Raw genomic sequence first — 21239 nt, 5'->3', positions numbered from 1 at the left:
AGGATAAGGAGATAGTAAACCTACTGAGGCCTCAGAGGAGACAGTACTGTATTTCTGTCCAAAGAAACTGGACAGGTTCAGTGGCTCATGCCTGTAATCCTAGCACTCTGGAAGTTCGAGGCAGGAGGATAGCTTGAGGTCAGGAGTTCTGAAATTGGTATGGTTTTGATGTTTGTCCCCTCCAGAAGTCAGGTTGAAATTTGATCCCCAACATGGCAGTGTTGGGAGGTGGGGCCTAATGAGAGGTGAGCTAATCGTGAGAGCAGAGCCCTAATGAAGGGATTAATGTCATTATCGTGGGTTGCTAAAAGGTGAGCCCAGCCCCTTGTGCTTTCCCTCTTTCACATGCTCTTGCTTGTCCTTCTGCAGTGGGATGACAAAGCTTGAAGGCCCTCACCAGATGCTGACTCTCTGACCTGGGACTTCCTAGCCTCCAGAACTGTGAACTATTCTTTATAAATTACCCAATATGTAGCATTCAGTTATGGCAACAGAAAATGGACTAAGACAGAAATATAATTTTAAATTTGCTAGTAGCCACACTAAAAATGGAAAAGGACACAAATGAAATTGATTTTAATATTTTTGAAACCAATGAAGCTAAAATATCGTTTCAACATGTAATCAATGCAAAGCACTTATTATTGAGATATCTTAAATTCTTTTCTTTTTTGTACCAAGTCTTTTACAACACATGTGATTTCAGACCAACTATGATGTTTTAAGTGCTTAATAGCTACATATGGTTAGTGATTATCATTGAACAGCTTAGCTCTATATACTTTTATACTTTGATTTTTTTACAGTAAGAATACGTTCTCATCTGACTTGTATGATATATTTTTTTAAGTAGATCATTCAATACTTGTGGTGCTTTTGAAAGGTGGGTTTTAACTTTACCTTTTAATCTTCCTACACAGCTTTTCTATGAAAAAGAAATTTGGATGACACACTTGTTTCCTTTGAAATAAGCAGTCGTGGATTGTCATCCCGGTGAATTCAAATTAGTCCATATTACAATTAAGTAAAGTGATACAATTTGAAAGAATGGAGATAGCATTTTGTAGTGTATAAGTTGTGATTCACAGGCCATTTCATTACTTTATGCATATGTACTACTCCTTTCCTTGCAAGGTTGTGGCAGTCTTTTGAACATCTCTGTTGTTTCTATAGATCTAAATAAAAAGCACGATAAAAAAGAAGTGTGAAACCAAAGGATCACCTGGTGTATACAGTGTGATTATAAAGTAATAAACACGCTGTGTATACTTGCCTTTCAAAGTAATTTTGTTGAGAGTTATATACGAATACCTAAAGTGCTGAAAACACTTTCTTTTGAAATACCTTATCATTAGTTTATAAACTAAAAACAAGCATTACTTTCAGACACTTATTATATCTGTCATTTATATTTGGCTTTGGAGGACATATATATTGTGTAGACATTTTACTATTTGTCACAGATTGTAATATTGTTTCAGTAAAAGTATGTTGATATTTTTTATATTGTTACTTTTTATAATTAGTTTCATTAAAAAATTCAAACACTCGAAAAACTAAAATGAAGATCAAGAAAAATAGCCCAAATAAGGAGTGACTCTACACAGGTTGAGGTTTATTTTTTAGGGTAGGTAATAGAAATGTTCTAAAATTAGAACATATGATGGTTACACAACTCTTTAAATATAGTAAAATTCACTGACTTATACACTTAAAAATGGGTGAAATTTGTATGTAAATTAATTCCCAATAAACCTGTTTTTAAAAAAGAAAGAATAGCCTTCAGTGACTCTAGTCACAATTTTGATAGCCAGATGTGAAATTTGAAAATAATTTCTCATTCATGATAACAAATGTATTTTACAGGATATGATTATTTAAAAAGATATTTGAAAATGTCACTTGATTTTAAATCTTCCCTCTATTTAATATTAAGATAGTGTGTCTTTCCCTCCCTCTCCCGGGTAATATGTCCTGTAGAGACTCCCTGACATTATTTCCCCCTGTGGTTAGTAATTGTCAGCAGTTTGTAGTTGAGGGGTTGATGAATAAATGATATGCCCATAGCTACCTCAAATTTCTGTAAAATATATATATGTATATATGCATGTATATATGTACATTTGTGTATACACTGGGAACCAGTGCATATATTTCTTTATTTTTAACTTTTTTTTACTTTTAGTATCCTGAAAACCTAGCAAAATTAGGATAGTGAGATGCCTGGGCTGGCTATATAGACCACTGTGATTATCTACTTTGAATGCAATAGTGATCATCTGTAAGTGTTTTTTTTTAAAAAAGGTGCAACTTGAATTTGGGATCTCAGAAAGGGTTCTGAGAGGGCTTTTTTTTTTTTTCATTCTTTATTTGACACTTCTTACTTGTTACTTCATCTGCCATGTAAGAGTGCCCATTTCTTTTTACTGGAATTCAGACCACATGGGGGGTTGGGTCACCTCTTAGGATGAGAAGATTTAGGTCTTATAGATTTTAAGCTCTTTACCGAAACCTTGCCAACTATGGATGTATATATATGCAACAGATGTGCCCATACATACAGACACACATATATACACATACACATGCATGTATATATATACACATACATGTATATACACCTACGCACACACATATATAGGTATATGTGCAATTGTCCCTTGGTATCCATGAGGGATTGGTTACAGGATCTCCTGTGGATACCGCAATCCTCAGATGCTCAAGTCCCTGATATAAAATGGCATAGTATTTCCATATAACCTACGCAATCCTCCCATATACTTTATTTCTTTGCATCTCACACATTTATTCATGCCACAAAGTAAATGGCACTTACACAAGTGTGCAGGGATGTTGCTTGTTCCCATCTAACACAGCTTACTTGGATCTGCAGGCAGACCAATGTTCCATCTCTTGTGCACTCCAAGTGAGGCTGGTTAGTGATGACCATGAGCAGGCAGGGGAGCTTTCAAAGCTTTACTTCTTTTATCTGTGCTCTGATTTTATAAACAATGAAGCTCATCAAACCCATTCCAATACAGATTTCCTGGTAAACTTGCGTATAGTAGGGTTTCTTGGGGACCCACACATTTTTAACAATGTTTTGCAGCATCTCAGCACCAGACCAATGGCTCAGACCATAGCACAGACTGACAGCCGACATTTTGGAAAAGTCACCTTGTGCTTCCCATATACTTTAAATCATCTCCAGGTTACTTATAATACGTAATACAATGTAAATGCTATGTGACTAGTTGTTACACTGTATTTTTTAGGGAATGACAAGGAAAATATCTGTACATGTTCAATACAGGCACAGTTTTTTTGCCAAATAGTTTTGATCCATGGTTGGTGTAACCTCCAGATATACGGAGGGCTGACTTATGTGTTTGTGTGTTTCTTTTCATTCCTTCCCTTTCTCTCACTTTCTGCTATTTCTTCTCAATAGAGGCTCCATATAATTTGTAGTGTGCTTGGGAATAATAACTGAATGTGCTATCCCAATTTTCCTTCTCATATCTTTCTGCACATATACTAATTTCATTTGTGGTTTGATTTTTTAAAATTTATTGCCAATGTGATCTTCATCTCAGCTTCATCTTCTCTTGAGCCTTAAACCCACCATTACCTCTAGAAATACTGTTTACATATGCTTTCCCGATACTTCTGGGATTGTCTTTTATAGGAAAGGAAGGTTATTGAATATGCAGCTTAAAAGCACTTTTAATGGAGGATTATGAAAAAAGCAATTTATATATATTAAAGCATAAATGTTAAATCTGAAACTGATAGAGATTTGGGAAATCTTTAGGAAACACTGCTCTTTTAAATGTCACTACCGCACATCATCAGTGGTTAGGATGAGGAGCTTTCCTTTGCCTGTGCCCCTGTCAGAGGGCCTGCTGCAGTGCCCCACCTGATGTTCTGTTCCCTTCCTAGGCCTAGGCCATTGCAATTGTTTTACTTTCTATGTGATGCCTTTTGAGTGGAGGCGGTCAAGCATTCTGAATGGGAAAGAATTTTTCTTGGAATTTCCAATTCTCTTACAACTTCACAAAATGTTCCATTTTTGGAGTCCTTCAATAGTCACGCTTGAGAGGCATCATATGGATGCTTTACTCTCTCAGTACCCAACACCAGCTCTTTCATACACACGGTACATAATCATTCATTCTAGACAAAGGAAAGTCTCAAGACTATTCCCACAATGTGTTAGGGTAGGCTAGGTTAAGCTGCAGTGACAAATGGCCCTAAAATCTCAATGGCTCACAAAATAGAGGTCTACTTCTTATTCATATGTCATGTCCATCTCATTTTTACTCCAAGGCCAAGGCTGATGGAGCAGCCACCATTTGAAACATTGCTGGTCTCATGACAGAAAAGAGGCCAGGTTGAACTGTGAGCCAGCTCTTAAAAGCTCCTGCTTAGATATGACATTTTTTATTCACATTTCGTTGGTAGAGGCAATTCACATGCTCTTACTTGAGTTTAAGCATGGAGATGCATAATCCTCCCATGGGATGGTGGTAGTGAACAGCAGACTATTTGCCAAAGAGGTGTATAATCTATTGCACACCTGCTGCCATTTTTTTCTCTAAATTGTTCTAGTGTCACTTCCTTTCTTCTGGCTTTTCATAAGGTCAAGGAATAAAAGACCAGTTATTGCTGTGGAGAGATGACAGTCAAGCCTCCATCACACCCCGCCTCCAAGTTCTTCCCATCTCAACATTTAGCTGGCAATTTGGTGAAGTGGAAAGAGCTCAGAGTGGCTCTGCTAGTAACTCTTGGAGTGACATTAGGCAAATGACCTCTCTAAGCCTAAGTTATCTCCATATAAAATCTTAGTGATTCTTCCTTTATGAGGTTGTTGGAGATGTTAAATCAAATAGTCTATGTAAAGCATGTGGCGCACACTGGGGGTGTCCCTCATTTCCTCACAAGGATACTTAACCTGGAGTTCATAGACACCCCGAAGGGGCTGTATGGATTGAATTTGGGGATCTATGAACTTGGATAGAAAAGCAATTATATCTTTATTTTCAACATAATTGGCTTCCTTCATAATCTTTTTTATTTTATATGTTTAAAACCATTATTCTTAGTAGAGTCCTAGGCTTCACCAGATTGCCAAAGGAGTCCTCCACAGTATAACAAAGGTTAAGAACACAACCCCTGTGTGTAGTGACAGGCTGTAGATGCTACTGCAATTATTCTGTTATACAAAGAAAATAATTCCTTTAGGGAATCAGTGAGGTTTGATAGATAGCAGATAAATTGCATTTTGCCTCAGCAAAAAGTCTTTTAATCAAAATCTAGCCCCATTGCTTACTATAAGCAATTATAAGACTCTGGGCAAATCAGTTAACATATCTGAGCTTCCATTTCCTCATCTATAAAGTAGGGTTAATAACTAGGGGAAGATGAAATGAGATGTTTTATAAAAAATCAGAATGTTCAGGATACAGTAGGTTTTGAATTATGCATTAACCTATACACTGAGTACTTGTCCATGGCTTATTTCTATTGTCTGTGGTTTAAATATGCTGGGGAATTGCTCTACTTTTGTACATGGAAATACCTGGTGAAATATTCTGGGGGGACATTTAGGAAGTTCTTGTGTCTCTAGATACCTAGGTTGATTAGGTAGCAGTATAAACAATCTAATTGTAAGCATATCGCTGTATAGCCTGTGCCCTTTTTCATAGGAAACGGATCTTTGCCCCTTTATTCCCACTTTCCCTTCACATTTCCCAGCCTCAGACACATTTCATGGTCTAAATGAAGCCTGCCAAGGTTTCCTTTCCAGTCCATCACTGCCTCTTGTTATTTAGTTAGAGAGGTCTTTGCAGAATGACATTTCCCTCCTGCAGTGCTTACTGTGTCCCATTTAGTATGCAGCCTTCACACTTCTCCTAACCCCTACTTGCTTTCTAAAGGAGAGAAAACTCAAACCTCAGCCTCTCGTGAAGCAATTCAGAACTCACAGAGCCCTGGCAATAAATAGTGGGCCCAGCACTAAACTTCAGTAATGATTCAGATCTCTCTTATTTTTAACAGTTCTCCAGGTAAGAATCTGCTTGTCTTCTTCATTTGCTATCACACTTCTTTCCTTCTACCCCTTCTAAAACCAAAGTATATATGTCCACTCCAGTTCACCAAAAATTTTTAGCTTTCTCCTATTCTAATTTAGCTCAGCAGCATTTTCTGGTATACTATCTGGGTTGTCACTGGACTGTCATTTCTCCCAGTCTGGTTGTGCCTAAAGCAGTTTTCATAGTTCAGTGATGAACCCTCCAAGAAAGGGGTTTGTAATGAAAATGGAAACTCAGTGTGCTCTTCATAATCAGTCCTTTAATCCTCCACCTGCCATACAGTGGGGATGACTCATAATTATCAGAGCAGAGAACTGAACTCTCGTACCGCGGCAGAAAGAACGAGCACTGTGGGAGGGCGAGTGACAGAGTCTGCTCTCTAGTGGGGAGGAGGACAGATATTTTGGAAAACTTTGACACAGAATCTGATGTATTTGTATAACCTTTTCATGTAGAACTGTGCTGCAGTCAGAGAGGGGGGTTTGGTTTTCTTCATTAAAAACTTATTAAATGAAGAAATAGGACAGTCGTTTTGCTTCAGTAGATGGGGGTCAGAGAGGCGGGTCTGATCTCCTCAGGATATTAATGTCTGCCTTCAGCCGGGGGAAATGAGCCATCACTTGAGTTAGAGGCAGCTTTATGTGCTCATCACTAGGGATTCCCATATGTCCAGGGAGCTACAACAGTAAAAAATGGCAGAGCTCGGTGGTAGAGTGCAGAGGGCTCTCATTGGAATTCATGTCAGGAAGCTCCGCTCAGTCTGCCCAGAGCAAGTCTGTTTAATGTTGATCAGCTGTCCATCTGATAAACCGAATTGATATGGGCATTCCCTCCAAGGGCTGCCCTGACAGTGACAGCCGTGGCACCCAGATGTCTTGTTAAGCTATTTTGGTAATCTCAAGTATTTTTAACCCCTTTTGTGATACCCAAACCCAAAAGTACTTTTAGAGACCTAGATAAGGATGCCTCACTAGGCTCTCCCTCTGCTTCTCTGGCAGAAAAGAGTCCAGCTTAACTGTTTGCAGAAACCAGATACCAGTAGTTAGCTACCCTTTTCCCTCCTCACCATAAGCATCTGGTTGACCTGCAGGATAATTATGTGTTGACAGTGTCAAGTTTGTGTCTTGGTTATGCAAAATAATGTTTTATAAAATGTTCTTAAATCCAGTAAGTTACCTGGCATGGTTATGCTTTATTAAAGTATTTTGCTAGGTGTGCTCATTGATCACTAAGCAGAACTTTATTATATTCATGCATAAAGAGACAATGTAATACAAATTTCTTTTTGGTTGGCTAATTTCTAGTGATAAATATGGTTACTCCTTGCTGAGTCCCAGCATCACTCTGCTCTTTCAAGTATGACTACCACCACTGAAGGCAGCTCAACTGTTTGTAGATTGGTTGGCAGGTATGGAGGGAATTAATTACAGAACACATCAACGCTGAGTTTTCTTTTTTGGAGCTAAATCAAGAGGAGAGGAAATAAACACAAGTCTTTGTGTTAAGCTGTGATTATTTTAAAATTATATTTCTGCAAAACTACCAGTAATTCTAAATTACAGCACTGAATATGGGAGAATTTTGTTTTAAAGGTTTTTTAAATTAAAGTACTACTTAAAATATTTTTGTCTTTTTGCTTGTTTTTCCTCATTTCCAGACCTTATATTTTCATGGCATGTCAAGATTCTAACCTAGACTCAAGTGTCTAATCTCTTTGAAATGAGACCAGCTGCAAAGACTTTTTATTTTCTGCTTCTTTTCTATATAGTCTAACTTAGAATGTTGGGTAAACTTTTCTAAATGAAACACAGAGCTCTCCATACCTTACGTGATTGCTTACTGTGTGTGGTCAGAGCTGGAAGTAAGGCCTGGTCATTCTTTTCAGCCCTTGAACCTGTGAGTCGATCACTACTGAAAGTTCACCTTTACTACAGCTTTTCATGGCTGAGATTTTTTGTTTTATTATACTGTTTTTAAAATCAGAATTCTCATTTCCAAATTTAAGAATGAAATAAGATTGATTTTGAATGATGTGATCATGGCAAACTCCAAAGTTCCATCTTAACTTAGGTTATCAACATAAATAAGTGGCAAAATAGGAAAATCCTTATGTTTCTATAATTATTGCAACTTAAATTGAATGAATCTCTTGGGTCTTTAGGTTTGGCCTACTTATCAATAATTAATATTTGACACTTATAATTAGTTAAAGGCTATCACTGTGAAAGATTCTTTTACCTGGCATGGGTTTACAAAAGCAAATGCTTTTTATTATAGTTCATATGCCTATTTTGATCTTTTAAGCTTGATGTTTTTGAAGTATGTTTTAGGAATTCTTTTGCTCTTACCTGCTTCTCGCCCACCTCCATTCTTTGCCTTTATGGAGCATTCTTTCTGTTGGGACTGTGGGTGGAGAAAAACAAAACACAAACAAGCAAAATTGCTCGTATGTCAGATGCAGTAAGTGCTATGGAGGCAAAAAAGCAGAATATAGGGATGGGAATACTGATGGGGTTGGACAGTTGCTATTGAAAATGAAGTGGTCGTTGGAAAGGCCTTTCTTACAGAGGTGCACTTTAGCAGAGACCTGAAGTGGGTGAATGACTAAGCCTTGTAGATATATAAGGCAAGGGCAGTCCAGACATAGGCAGTAGCAAAAGCCCTAAGGCAAAAACAGGCTTGGCATGTGTAAGGAATAACAAGGAAGCTAGTATAGCAGGAGAGAAGTGAGTGAAGGGGGAAAGCGGAGGGAATGAAGTCAGAGAAGTAAGCGGGTAGAGAAGCTGTGGCAGATTTTCTTGGATCTTGGAGTCCATTATAGGGACTTTGGCTTTTACCAAAGTGAGTGAGATATGGGGACCACTGGAAGGTTTTGAGCAGATGAGCAGCGGACCTGATGTTTTCTTCATTTTCCTGCTTGCCTCATTTCTGCTGCTGTTTTACCACTCATTTCAGCCTCACATCTAAAAAGTGCCTTTTATTTGTCCTCCATATTCAGTCACACAGCAGTATGGCAATTCTTCCATCAGATTATTTTATATCACTCCCTATCTGTCTCTGTTGTCACCTTAGAGTCCACATTCTAATCACATCACTCCTAAATTACTGGAGAAGCAGAAACAACTTCATGACAGTTATAGGTTGGCAAATTGTGGTGTAAAGGAATAAACTTTTTGCAAACCTGTATTAACAGAATAGATTTCCTCATGAAGTCATCAGCTCCTTGTCACCAGAAATATTCAAACAAGTTGAATGACTTTTCCTGAGCGAGATGTTGTACTGCTTAGCCTCTCAGGCTCTTTACAACTAGGCTTCTCCAAAATCATGCTGTGATAGCCTGGTCTTCTTGACAGTCATCTCTCCATGTTTTACGCATCCTGGATTATACTGACATTCCGTTTCTTAAAATACCACTTGCATCTTCTCATTGACCAGGAACTCCTTAATGGTACAACACTGTGATTTGGAAAACCCTGAAATCCTTGCTGTATTCAAGGACCTCTTCCATCCAACCTCATCTATGCTCCTCTCTGTATTAGAAGGGCTTGCCTGCTACTGTCCAACAAGTATCCCATACTTACGTCTAAACCTAAATCTTTGCTTGTTCTGTGCCTACAACTTTAAAAAGTTTAAGTATTAAAAAACATAGAATGCTATTAAAAAGTTTATAATTTCAGCATCTGCCTTTCGTGCCTCTCTACCTGCCCTCTTTCCTTTCTTCTCCTTGTCTTTCCTTTTTCCCTCCAAAAATCAACTCATGCCCTTCATTCATTCATTCAACAAATATGTGAGGGCCTAATCTGTGCCAGGTACTGATCTAGGCACTGGAGATAATGGTAATAAAAAAAAAATAGACAAAACCCTGGAGTTCACACACTTCTGTTTTCACACTTACCAACATTCCAAGTCAATAGATGTAGATCTTCTACATTCTTTAATTGCTACTTAGCATTCTACTGCATTAGTGAACATTTAGATTGTTTCCAGTTTTTTTTTTATTGCTGTTACCAAACTATGTGCTGTTTGCTGTTAAAAACAAACATGTTTATATCTGTGTATAAAATCATGTTGTTATTTCAGTAGGATATCATAGGTCAAGGGGTATGCACTTTTTTAATTTTCTCAGATACCATACTTTCCTAAGTGATTGTGCCAATTTAAAATCCAGTGCAGAAGTGTATCAGGGAAAAATTTCCCTGTAAGTGGTTGCCTTCAAGGGTCAGGCTGTTCAAGTGAGTGTGTATAAGGCGTGGGAAGTAGTGGCGAGCTGGTGAGCTGATAAGCATAGCTCCAAAGGCTTTCAAATTCAATTTATTTTTAGAAATTCTGTTTGCCAAACAGTATGTCTGTGGGCTTCATTTGGCTCTTGGGACATCAGTATGAAACCCTATTTCCACCTTTAACCAAAACTGTATCTTTGTGATCTTTTTAATTTTTGAAAAGCTAATGAACTAAAAATATTATCTCTTTATTCTTATAATATTCCTTTTCTAAATCATTAGTGAAGTTGACCATCATTTTATATGGTTTTTGGCCATTCATGTTTTCCTGGAATTACCTCTTTGTACCCTTTCCCATTTTGCTATTGAGTTGTTTAGCTTTTTCCTATTTTGACCAATTTAGGTAAGCTTCACATATATATATTTTTTTAATTTTAAAGAGTTTAGGGAGTTTAATTTTAAAGAGTTTGCATTTTCTGTTGCATGAATAATTGTATCATGCTGATGTCAGGGCTTTCAGTGTACCTGTCACCAGAATAGTGTACATTGCACTCAATAGGTACAATGTACCTATTGATTTTTATCCCTCACTTCCCATCCACCCTCCCCCCTTCTTAGTTTCCAATGTCCACTACTGCTCTTTATGACCATATATATCCTTCGTTTACCTCCCACTTATAAATGAGAACATGTGGTATCTGTTTTTCCATTCCTGACATACTTCATTTAGATAATGGTCTTCAGTTCCGTCCAAGTTGCTGCAAAAGACATTATTTCCTTTCTTTTATGGCTGAGTAGTACTCCATGATGTGTGTGTATACACACATACCACATTTTCTTTATCTGCTCATTAGTTCATGAACACTTAGGTTGATTCCATATCTTTGTTATTGTGAATTGTGCTACAATAAACATTTGGGTGCACGTGTCTTTTTGATAAAAATGACTTCTTTTATTTTGGGTAGATACCCAGTAGAGGAATTGCTGGATCGAATGGTAGGTGTACTTTTCGTTCTTTGAGGACTCTCCATACTGCTTTCCATTGAAGTTGTACAAGTTTACATTCTCACCAACAATGTATAAAGTGTTCCTTTTTTACTGCAATCATACCCACATCTATTTTTTTTTTACTTTTTAATAATAGTGATTCTGACAGAGCTAAGGTGGTATCTCATTATTGTTTTAATTTACATTTCCCTGATAATTAGTGATGTTGAGCATTTTCATATGTTTGTTGGCCATTTGCCTATTTTCTTTTGAGAAAAATCTATTGATGTATTTTGCCCACTTTTAATGGGGTTATTTGGGGTTTTTTTTTTTTGCTTGTTTGTTTGAGTTCTTTGTAGATTCTGGATATTAGCCCTTTGTCAGATATATAGTTTGTGAATATTTTCTCCCATTCTGTAGGTTGTCTGTTTACTCTGTTGATTATTTCCTTTCCTGTGCAGAAACTTTTTAGTTTAATTAAGTTCTATTTATTTATTTTTATTGTTGTTATATTTGCTTTTGGTGTCTTCCTCATAAGTTCTTTGCCTAGCCCAATGTATAGAGAAGTTTTTCCTAGGTTTTCTTCTAGAATTTTTATGGTTTCAGGTCTTCCATTTAAGTCTTGAGTTAATTTTTATATATGGTGAGAGATAGAAATCTAGTTTAAGTCTTCTGCATGTGGCTATCCAATTTTCCCAGCACCATTTATTGAATAGGGCATCCTTTCCCCAGTGTATGTTTTTGTCTGCTTTTTCAAAAATCAGTTGATAGTAGCTATATGGTTTTATTTCTAGGTTCTCTATTCTGTTCCATTGGTCTATGTGTCTAACCTTTATACCAGTACCATGCTATCTTGGTTATAGTCTTGTAGTATAATTTGAAGTCAGGTTATGTGATATCTCCAGATTTGTTCTTTATGCTTACGATTGTTTTGACTATTCAGGGTCATTTTTGGTTCCATATGAAGTTTAGGATTATGTTTTCTAGATCTGTGAGAAATGGTATTGGAATTTTGATGGGAATTGCATTGAATCTTTAAATCACTTTGGGCAATGTGGACATTTTAACAACGTTGATTCTTCCAATCCATCATCATGGAATTTTTTTTCATTTGTTTGTGTCATCTATGATTTCTTTCATCAGTGTTTTATAGTTATCCTCGCAGAGATCTTTCATCTCCTTGGCAAAGTATATTCCTAGGTATTTAATTTTCTTTGTAGCTACTATAAATGGTATTGAGTTCTTTGATTGACTCTTAGCTTCATTATTATTAGTATGTAGAAATGCTATTGATTTGTGTACATTGATTTTATAACTGTGACTTTACTATATTTATCAGTTTTAGGAGTCTTTTGGTAGAGTTTTTAGGGTTTTCTAGGTATAAGATCATATTGTTGGCAAACAGGGATAATTTGACCTCCTCTTTCCCAATTTAGGTGCCCTTTATTTCTTTCTCTTACCTAATTGTTCTGGGTAGGACTTCTAGTACTATGTTGAATAGAAGTGGTGACAGTGGACATCCTTGTCTTTATTCCAGTTCTCAGGTAGAATGCTTTCAGCTTTTCCCTATTCAGTATGATGTTGGTTGTGGGTTTGTCATATATGGCTTTTATTATTTTGAGGTATATTCCTTCTATGCCTACTTTGTTGAAGGTTTTTATCATGAAGGGGTGCTGCATTTTATTGAATGCTTTTTCTGCATCTGTTGAGAAAATCATAGGATCTTTGTTTTTGATTCTGTTTACGTGGTAAATCACATTTTTTGATTTGCATATATTGAACCATCCTTACATCATGGAGATGAATCCCACTTGGTCATGGTGATTATTTTTTTGATGTGCTGTTGAATTTGGTTTGCTCGTATTTTGTTGAGGAGTTTTGCATCTATGTTCGTGAGGAATATTGGTCTATAGTTTTCTTTTTTTGTTGTGTCCTTTCCTGGCTTTGGTATCAGGATGATACTGGCTTCGTAGAATGAGTGAGGAAGGATTCTGTCCTCCTTGATGTTATGGAACAGTTTCAGTAGAATTGATGCCAGTTCTTTGTAGAATTTGGCTGTGAATCCATCTGGTCCAAAGCTATTTTGTTGTCAGGAGAGTTTTTATTACCATTTCAATCTTGTTTTTCATTATTGGTCTGTTCAGGATTTTTTTTTTTTTCTTCAAACAGGGTCTTGCTCTACCACCAGGGCTAGCTAGAATGCAGTGGTTTCATCATAGCTCACTGCAACCTCAAGCTGTTCCCCTCAAGCAATTCTCCTGCCTAAGCCTCCTGAGTGGCTGGGATTGCAGGTGCATACCACCACACCTAGCTAGTTTTTCTACTTTTTTGTAGAGATGGGGTCTCGCTCTTGCTCAGGCTGGTCTCAAACTCCTGGCCTCAAGCAATCCTCCCACCTTGGACTCTCAAAGTGCTAGGATGTAGGCTTGAGCCACTGTACCTGGTCCTGTTCAGGATTTTTATTTCTTCCTGATTCAGGCTTGGGAGGTCGTGTGTTTCCAAAAATTTATTCATTTCCTCTAGATTTTCTAGTTTGTGCACATAAAGGTTTCTATAGTAGTCACAGATAATGTTTTGTATTTCTGTAGTATCAGTCGTAATGTCTCCTTTTCCATTTCTGATTGACCTTATTTGAGTCCTTTCTCTTCTATTTCTGGTTAATATAACTAGAGGTCTATCAATTTTGTTTATCTTTTCAAGAAACCAACTTTTGTTTCCATGATCCTTTGTATTGCTTTTTGGTTTCATTTCATTTAGTTCTGCTCCGATCTCTGTTATTTCTTTTCTTTTGCTAGCTTTGGGTTTGGCTTGTTCTTTTTGTAGTTCCTTGAGATGTGACATTAAGTTGTTAATTTGTGATCTTTCTGTCTTTTTGATGTCAGCATTTAAGGCTATGAACTTCCCTCTTAACATTGCTTTTGCTGTATCTCATAGATTTTGGATGTTTGTCACACATATTTTGAACATAAGCATTTTGTCTACTGTATGTGTTGCAAATACTTTACTTCAAGTCTATGTTTGCCTCAGTCTGTTAAATGATAATATTTTAATATCAAACTTTTCTGTATATTTTAACTACTCAAGTTTATTCATTATTTTGTTTACAGCTTCCTGACTTCCTATTTTATTTTGCAATGCTTTGTCACCCGAAGGTCATAAGGATATTTTATCATGAGGCAATGTTGAATTTTATTGAATGCTTTTTCAGCATCAGTTGAAATGATCATATGGTTTTTGTCCTTCATTCTGTTGATATGATGAATCACACTGACTGATTTGTATATACTGAACAATCCTTGCATCCCTGGGATGAATTCCACTTGACCATGATGAATAATGTTTTTAATATGTTGTTGAATTCTGTTTGCTATTATTTTAGGGAGGATTTTTGTATCTATGTCCCTTAGAGATATTAGCCCATAGTTTTCTTTTTTATTGAGTTGTTGTCAGGTTTTGGTATCAGGATGATAGAGGCCTCATTGAGTGAGTTTGGGAGTATTCCCTCTTCCTCAGTTTTTTGGAATAGTTTAAGTAGGATTGGTATTAGTTCTTTGAATGCTTGATAGAATTCAGCAGTGAAGCCATAGGGTCCTGGGCTTTTCTTTGCTGGGAAACTTTTTATTAATATTGCTGCTTCTATCTCATTACTTGTTATTGGTTTATTCTGGTTTTGGATTTCTTCCTGGTTCAATCTTGGAAGATTGTGGGAATTTATCCATTTCTTCTAGGTTTTCCAATTTGTTGGCATATAGTTGCTTATAATAGTCTCTAATGATGCTTTGCATTTCTGTAGCATACATTGCAATGTCTCCTTTTTCATCTCTGATTTTATTTATTGGGGTCTTCTCTCTTTTTTTCTCAATCAGTTTGGCTAAAGGTATGCCAATTTTGTTTATCTTTTTGAAAAACCAACTTTTCGTTTTATTGATCTTTGTATTTTTTGTTTGTTTCAATTGCATTTATTTCTGCTGTGATCTTTATTATTTCTTTTCTTCTACTAATTTTGGGTTTGGTTTGCTCTGGTTTTTCTAGTTCTTTGAGATGCATCATTAGGTTGTTTATTTGAAGTTTTTCTACTTTTTGGATGTAAGCATTTATTGCTATAAACTTTCCCTTATTATTGCTTTTTTCTGATTCCCATAGGTTTTGATATGTTGTGTTTTCATTTTTATTTGTTTTGACAAATTTTTAAATTTCCTTCTTAATCTCTTGATTGACACTGGTCATTCAGGAACATATTGTTTAATTTCCATGTGTTTGTATAGTTTCCAGTTTTCCCCTTATTATTGATTTTTATTTTATTGTGGTCAGAAAAAATACTTGATATGATTTTAATTTTTAAAATTTTTTTAAGACTTGTTTTGTGGCCTGATATATGATCTACCCTTGAGAACGATCCATGAGCTGGGGAGAAGAACATATATTATGTAGCTTTTGGATAAAATGTTCTGTAAATATCTATTAGGTCCATTTGATCTATAGTGCAGATTAAGTCCAATGTTTCTTTGTTGATTTTCTGTCCAGATGATCTGTCCAATGCTGAAAATGGAGTATTGAGGTCTTCAACTATTATTGTACTGGGGTCTATCTCTCTCTTTAGCTCTGATAATATTTGCTTTGTATATCTGGATACTCCTGTGTTGAGTGCGTATACATTTAGAATTGTTATATCCACTTGCTGGATTGACTCCTTTATCATCATACAGTGACCATCTTTGTCTCTTTTTATAGTTTGTGTCTTGAAATCTATTTTATCTGATAGAAGTATAGCTACTCCTGCTCTTTGGTTTTCATTTGCATAGAATATGTTTTTCCTTCCCTTTATTTTCAGTCTGTATTTGTCTTTATAGGGGAAGTGGGTTTCTGGTAGACACCCTTGGTTGGGTCTAGTTTTTTTTATCCATTCAGCCACTCTGTCTTTTGATGGAGAGTTTAATCCGTTCACATTCAATGTTATTATTTATAGGTAAGGACTTACTATTGCCATGTTGTTATTTGATTTCTAGTAGTTTTGGGGTCCTATCTTTCTTTCTTCCTTCATTCCTGTCTTCCTTTGTTAAAAGGGATTTTCCCTAGTACTCTGTTTTAATTTCTTTCTTTTTAATTTTTGTGTATCTGTTGTATGTTTTTTGATTTGAGGTTACCATCAGGCTTGCAAAAAAACATTTTATAACCCATTATTTTAAATATGTGACAACTCTGCTTACAAATAAACAAGCAAAGGGAAATCTAACAAAAATTCTACACTTTACGCTTTAATTCCATCCCACCTGTTTAACTTTTTGTTGTTTCCATTTATATCTTTTTGTACTATCTATCTCTCACAAGTTTTTGTAGCTGTTTTGATAAATTTGTCTTTTAGTCTTCCTACTCAAGATATAAGTAGTTTATATACCACAATAACAGCAATAGAGTATTCTGTATTTGTGTACTTGCTGTTACCAGTGAGTTGTATACCTTCAGATAATTTCTTGTTGTTCATGAATGTCCTTTTCTTTCAGATTGAAGAACACCTTTTAACATTTCTTGTAGGACAGGACTGGTATTGATGAAATCTCTCAGCTTCTGTTTGTCTCGAAAAGTCTTTATTTCTCCTTCATGTTTGAAGGATGTTTTTGCAGGGTATAATATTATAGGGTTAAGAGTTTTTTCCTTCAGCACTTTGATATGTTGTGCTGCTCTCTCCTGGCCTACAAGGTTTCCACTGAGAAGTCTGCTGCCAGACATATTGGAACTCCTTTATATGTTATTTTTTTCTTTTTTCTTGCTTCCCTTAGGACCTTTTCTTTATCCGTGATCTTTGGGACCTTGATTATTAAATGCCGTGAGCTAGTCTTATTTGGATTAAATCTGCTTGGTGTTCTATGACCTTGTACCTGAATATTGATATCTTTCTCTAGGTTTGGAAAGTTTTGTGTAATTATTTCTTTGAATAAACTTTCTATCCCAATCTCTCTCTGTGCCTCCTCTTTGAGGACAATAACTCTTAGATTTGCCCTTTTAAATCTATTTTTTAGATCTTGTAGACCTTTTTTACCTTTTTTTTCTTTTTTCTCACCATATGTTTTCAAAGAGCCTATCTTCAAGCTCACTAATTCTTTCTTCTGCTTGATCAGTTCTGCTGTTGAGAGATTCCGATGCATTTCTCGGTTTGTCTATTCAATTTTTCATCTCCAGAATTTCTGCTTGATTTTTTTTTTATTATTTCAATCTCTTTGTTAAGTTTCTCTGATAGACTTCTGAATTCCTTCTCTGTGTTGTCTTGAAGCTCATTGAGCTTCTTCAGGAAAACTATTTTGAATTCTTTGTCTGGAAGGTCACATAACTCCATGACTCCAGGATTTATCTCTGGTACCTTATTTAGTTCATTTGGTGAGGTCATATTTTCCTGGATGTTCATGATGCTTATGGATGTTCATTGATGTCTAGGCACTGAAGAGTTAGGTACTTATTTTAATCTTCACAGTCTGGGCTTGTTTGAACCCAACCCATCCTTCTTTTATTTTTTTTGAGACAGAGTCTTGCTCTGTTGCCCATGCTAGAGTGCCATGGTGTCAGCCTTGCTCACAGCAACCTCAAACTCCTGGGGTCAAGCAATCCTCCTGCCTCAGCCTCCCAAGTAGCTGGGACTACAGGTATATACCATTACGTCCGGCTAATTTTTTCTATTTTTAGTGGAGACCAGGTTTCACACTTGCTCAGGCTGTTCTCGAACTCCTGAGCTCAAGGGATCCTCTTGCCTCGACCTCCCAGAGTGCTAGGATTACAGGTGTGAGCCACCTCGCCCAGCCTGAACCCATCCTTCTTGAGAAGGCTTTCCAGATATTCAAAGGGAATTGAGTGTTGTGATCTAAGTCTTTGGTCACTATAGTCATATCAGCAATGATGCCCCAAGCCCAGTAATGCTGTGACTCTTACAAATGCCTGGTAGTATCTTGGTGGACTTGAGTAAGACACAGGAGAATTCCCTGGATTACCAGGCAAAGTCTCTCACTCTCTTCCCTCACTCTCTGCTGGGCTGCTGGAGTTGGATGAGGAGTGATGTGGGCACTCCCTCATAGCCACCACAGCTAGGACTATACCAAGTCACACCTAAGGCCAGCCTAGCCTCACCCAAAGCCCGTGGTGACCACTGCCTGGCTACCTCTCATGTTCATTCAAAGCCCAAAGGCTCTTTAGCCAGCAAGTTGTGAATTCTTTCAGGACTGGGTCCTTTCCTTCAGGGCAGCATGTTTTCTTTTGGCCCAGGATGGGTCTAGAAATGCTGTCTGGGAACAAAGGCCTGGAATCAGAGGCTTCAGGAGTCTGCTTGGTACTTTATTTTACTGTGGCTGAGCTGGTACCCAAGTTACAAAACAAAGTCCTCTGAACTCTTCCCTTTCCTTTCCCCAAGTGGAAGAAGACTCTCCCTGAGCTGCACTGCCTATAGTTGGGGGAGGGGTGACAGAGGCACTGGCTTGGCCCTCACCACTGGTATCTCACTGAGTCACATGCACCCCAAGTCCCCTGGCTCCAAGCCAACACAGCCACAGGAATTGCCCGAGGACTGAGCCTTTGTGGCCTGACTGCCTTATGAATTTATTCTAGGCCCTACGCTGCTTTTTGTCAGCTGGTGGTGGGGCTTGCCAGAACTTGGGTTTCAGGGTGGAGGATTTCCCTTTGGCTGCACTGGTCTAAATGCACCTTCCATGGATGCCAACAGAATTCTGCCCTGTGATATGTTCCCTGTGACACGGTGGCCCTGAATTCCAATGCAGAGTCCCACAGTCTCTTCACTTTCCCTCCCCTGGGCACCCAGATTCTCTCTCTACCTGACATGCTGGCATAGCACTGCCAGGGGATGGGGAAGGGTGGTGTAGACAATGCAAGACTGTCTTTTCTGCCCTCTTCAGTGTCTCTTTCCTTGATATAATATTAAAACCAGGTACTATAATCGTTCCCCTGATTTTTGGTTCTTTTGAAGGTACTTCTTTGCATGGATAGTTGTTGGATTTAGTGATCGTGTGGAGGGATGATTGCTGGAAGTTTCTATTCGGCCATCTTGCTCCGCCCCCTTCAGCCTGCTGCTTATCCGTAGAAAGTTGAGGGCCCAGAAGCTCCTTTTTTCCCCCACCTTAAACAATCTCTGTTACTTTTAGCCCAAACTCATACAACTCCCTTAAAAACATTTTGGCATTTCTATGAATCGGGTTGGAGTTTACTCCATGCCCTGAAAGCCATATCCGTAATTCTTTCTGATACAGACCTCTCTGCGTTAGGCTGTGAGTGAGGCTGCTGTGGGACAATATCTTTAAAATTCATAGAAGCCCTTTTAACTGGCTGAAGGGGGTTATTAATAGACACCACCTTCAATTTTTTAGGTCTTTACAAAGGCTCTTATAACCACACCTTTGATTTGATGTTTTTTCTAATACCATTTCTTACTTTGGGAATCTTTTTCTGGAAATACTGCAAATGTGAAATAGTTTTATTTTCAACCCAGCAAGTTTTTTCTCCTGTATTTTTCCTCTAAATTGTACTTGCAAGCCCAACAATTCTCTGTTTAGCTTATCTCTTCTCTTGTACCTTATCATGTGCAGCTAAAGAAGCCAATTGACATTTTCAGTACTCTGCCTAGAAATCTTATCCAGATCCCTGAGTTCATTAGGTATATTTTCTATCTTTCAAGTTACCACAGGCAACAGTTCCAATTGTTTTACTACCTTATGACACAGTATACTCTTTCTCAAACCTCTAATAACAATTTCTTCACTGCCTTTCCAGCTTGTACTGAGTTTGCTATTCACCCTTTGCATCCAGCCCCTACTGTTTGGACTCAAAGTCATCAACACATATTTTAGGCTTTTGTGGCAGCAGCACCCCACTCCTGTACCAGTTTTTATATCAGATATCTATTGCTACATAGCAAATCACCCTATGAGTTAGTGATTCTGCTTCTTACTGTTCTGTGGATTAACTGCATGGTTCTTCTGCCTGAGGTCATGTGACTTGTGACTGCATTAAGCTTGTCAATTGCATGGGCATTTACCACACTTTGCTTGTGTCATGTTTGTTGATATCCTATTAGCCAAAGCAAGTCACATGGCCAAGCCCAGAGTTAATGTAGCAAGGACTACACAAGAGCATGGAAACCAAGAGATATGATTCACGTGGGCCCATTTGTAACAAATTCTAACAGATTTCCACCTCTGCATTACTATATGCCCTTGGGAAAGTCATTTTACTTGTGTGCTACGATCTTCTCACCTATAAAAAGGGCTTAATAATATCTATCAGAGGGTTGTGATGAAGTTCAAATTTTTAGTACTTGTTGATTTTTTTCTGATTATAAAAGTAATACTTTTGTCATTTACAAAATATGCAAACTATAGAAAAGTATAGAAAGGAACAAACATCTCCTGAAATCCCATCTAATACGGCACTATGCTATAAGTACCTCAAGGGCCTTCTCTATCTTATTGCTAGTGTAGATATATATCTTTGTTCTTATTCTGAAAGGTAATGTCCTTGAAGAAAGAGATCATATTTTATTCATCTTTGTAAATCCCATAGCTTTTAATTTAGGATTAACAGCAATAATGTATATAAAATGCTTAGCCTAGTGTCTGGCACAGATTAAGGATTCTTAGAAATCTTGAAGTTATGAGAGTGAGAAAAGTATACTGAGAGCAAAGTATTTGAATGGAACTGTGGAGGTTGGCTCTACACTGGCCAGCTTCCCTCTGGGGCATCCTAGTGACTCATGGGGTAGAGAGTGAGGGATGTTATAGAGAACGAAGTATCAAGATCTGCTAATAGATCCCAAACTACTCAGTGCAGAAGCCTCTAATTTAAAACTTCATTAAAAAGAAATAATCCCCCCAAAAAGGTATAATCTATGAAATATTTTATTGTTGAATACTGAAGTCTGACTTAGTGATGAAATGGTATTCTTGACACT

The 21239-nt window shown here is 37.3% G+C and overlaps 1 protein-coding gene and 1 pseudogene across 1 annotated transcript in view; one reads left to right on the top strand and one right to left on the bottom strand.

Moving 5' to 3' along the window:
* Nucleotides 1-21239, top strand: part of PDSS2 (decaprenyl diphosphate synthase subunit 2) — a 221700-nt gene that overhangs the window by 110571 nt on the left and 89890 nt on the right. The window lies entirely within an intron of this gene.
* LOC123633126 lies at nucleotides 2937-3112 on the bottom strand (annotated as a pseudogene).

The sequence above is a fragment of the Lemur catta genome, chromosome 2 (assembly GCF_020740605.2).
Source record: "Lemur catta isolate mLemCat1 chromosome 2, mLemCat1.pri, whole genome shotgun sequence".
In the NCBI taxonomy this organism is placed as follows: domain Eukaryota; kingdom Metazoa; phylum Chordata; class Mammalia; order Primates; family Lemuridae; genus Lemur; species Lemur catta.
This window is presented reverse-complemented; position numbering and strand designations above follow the sequence as displayed.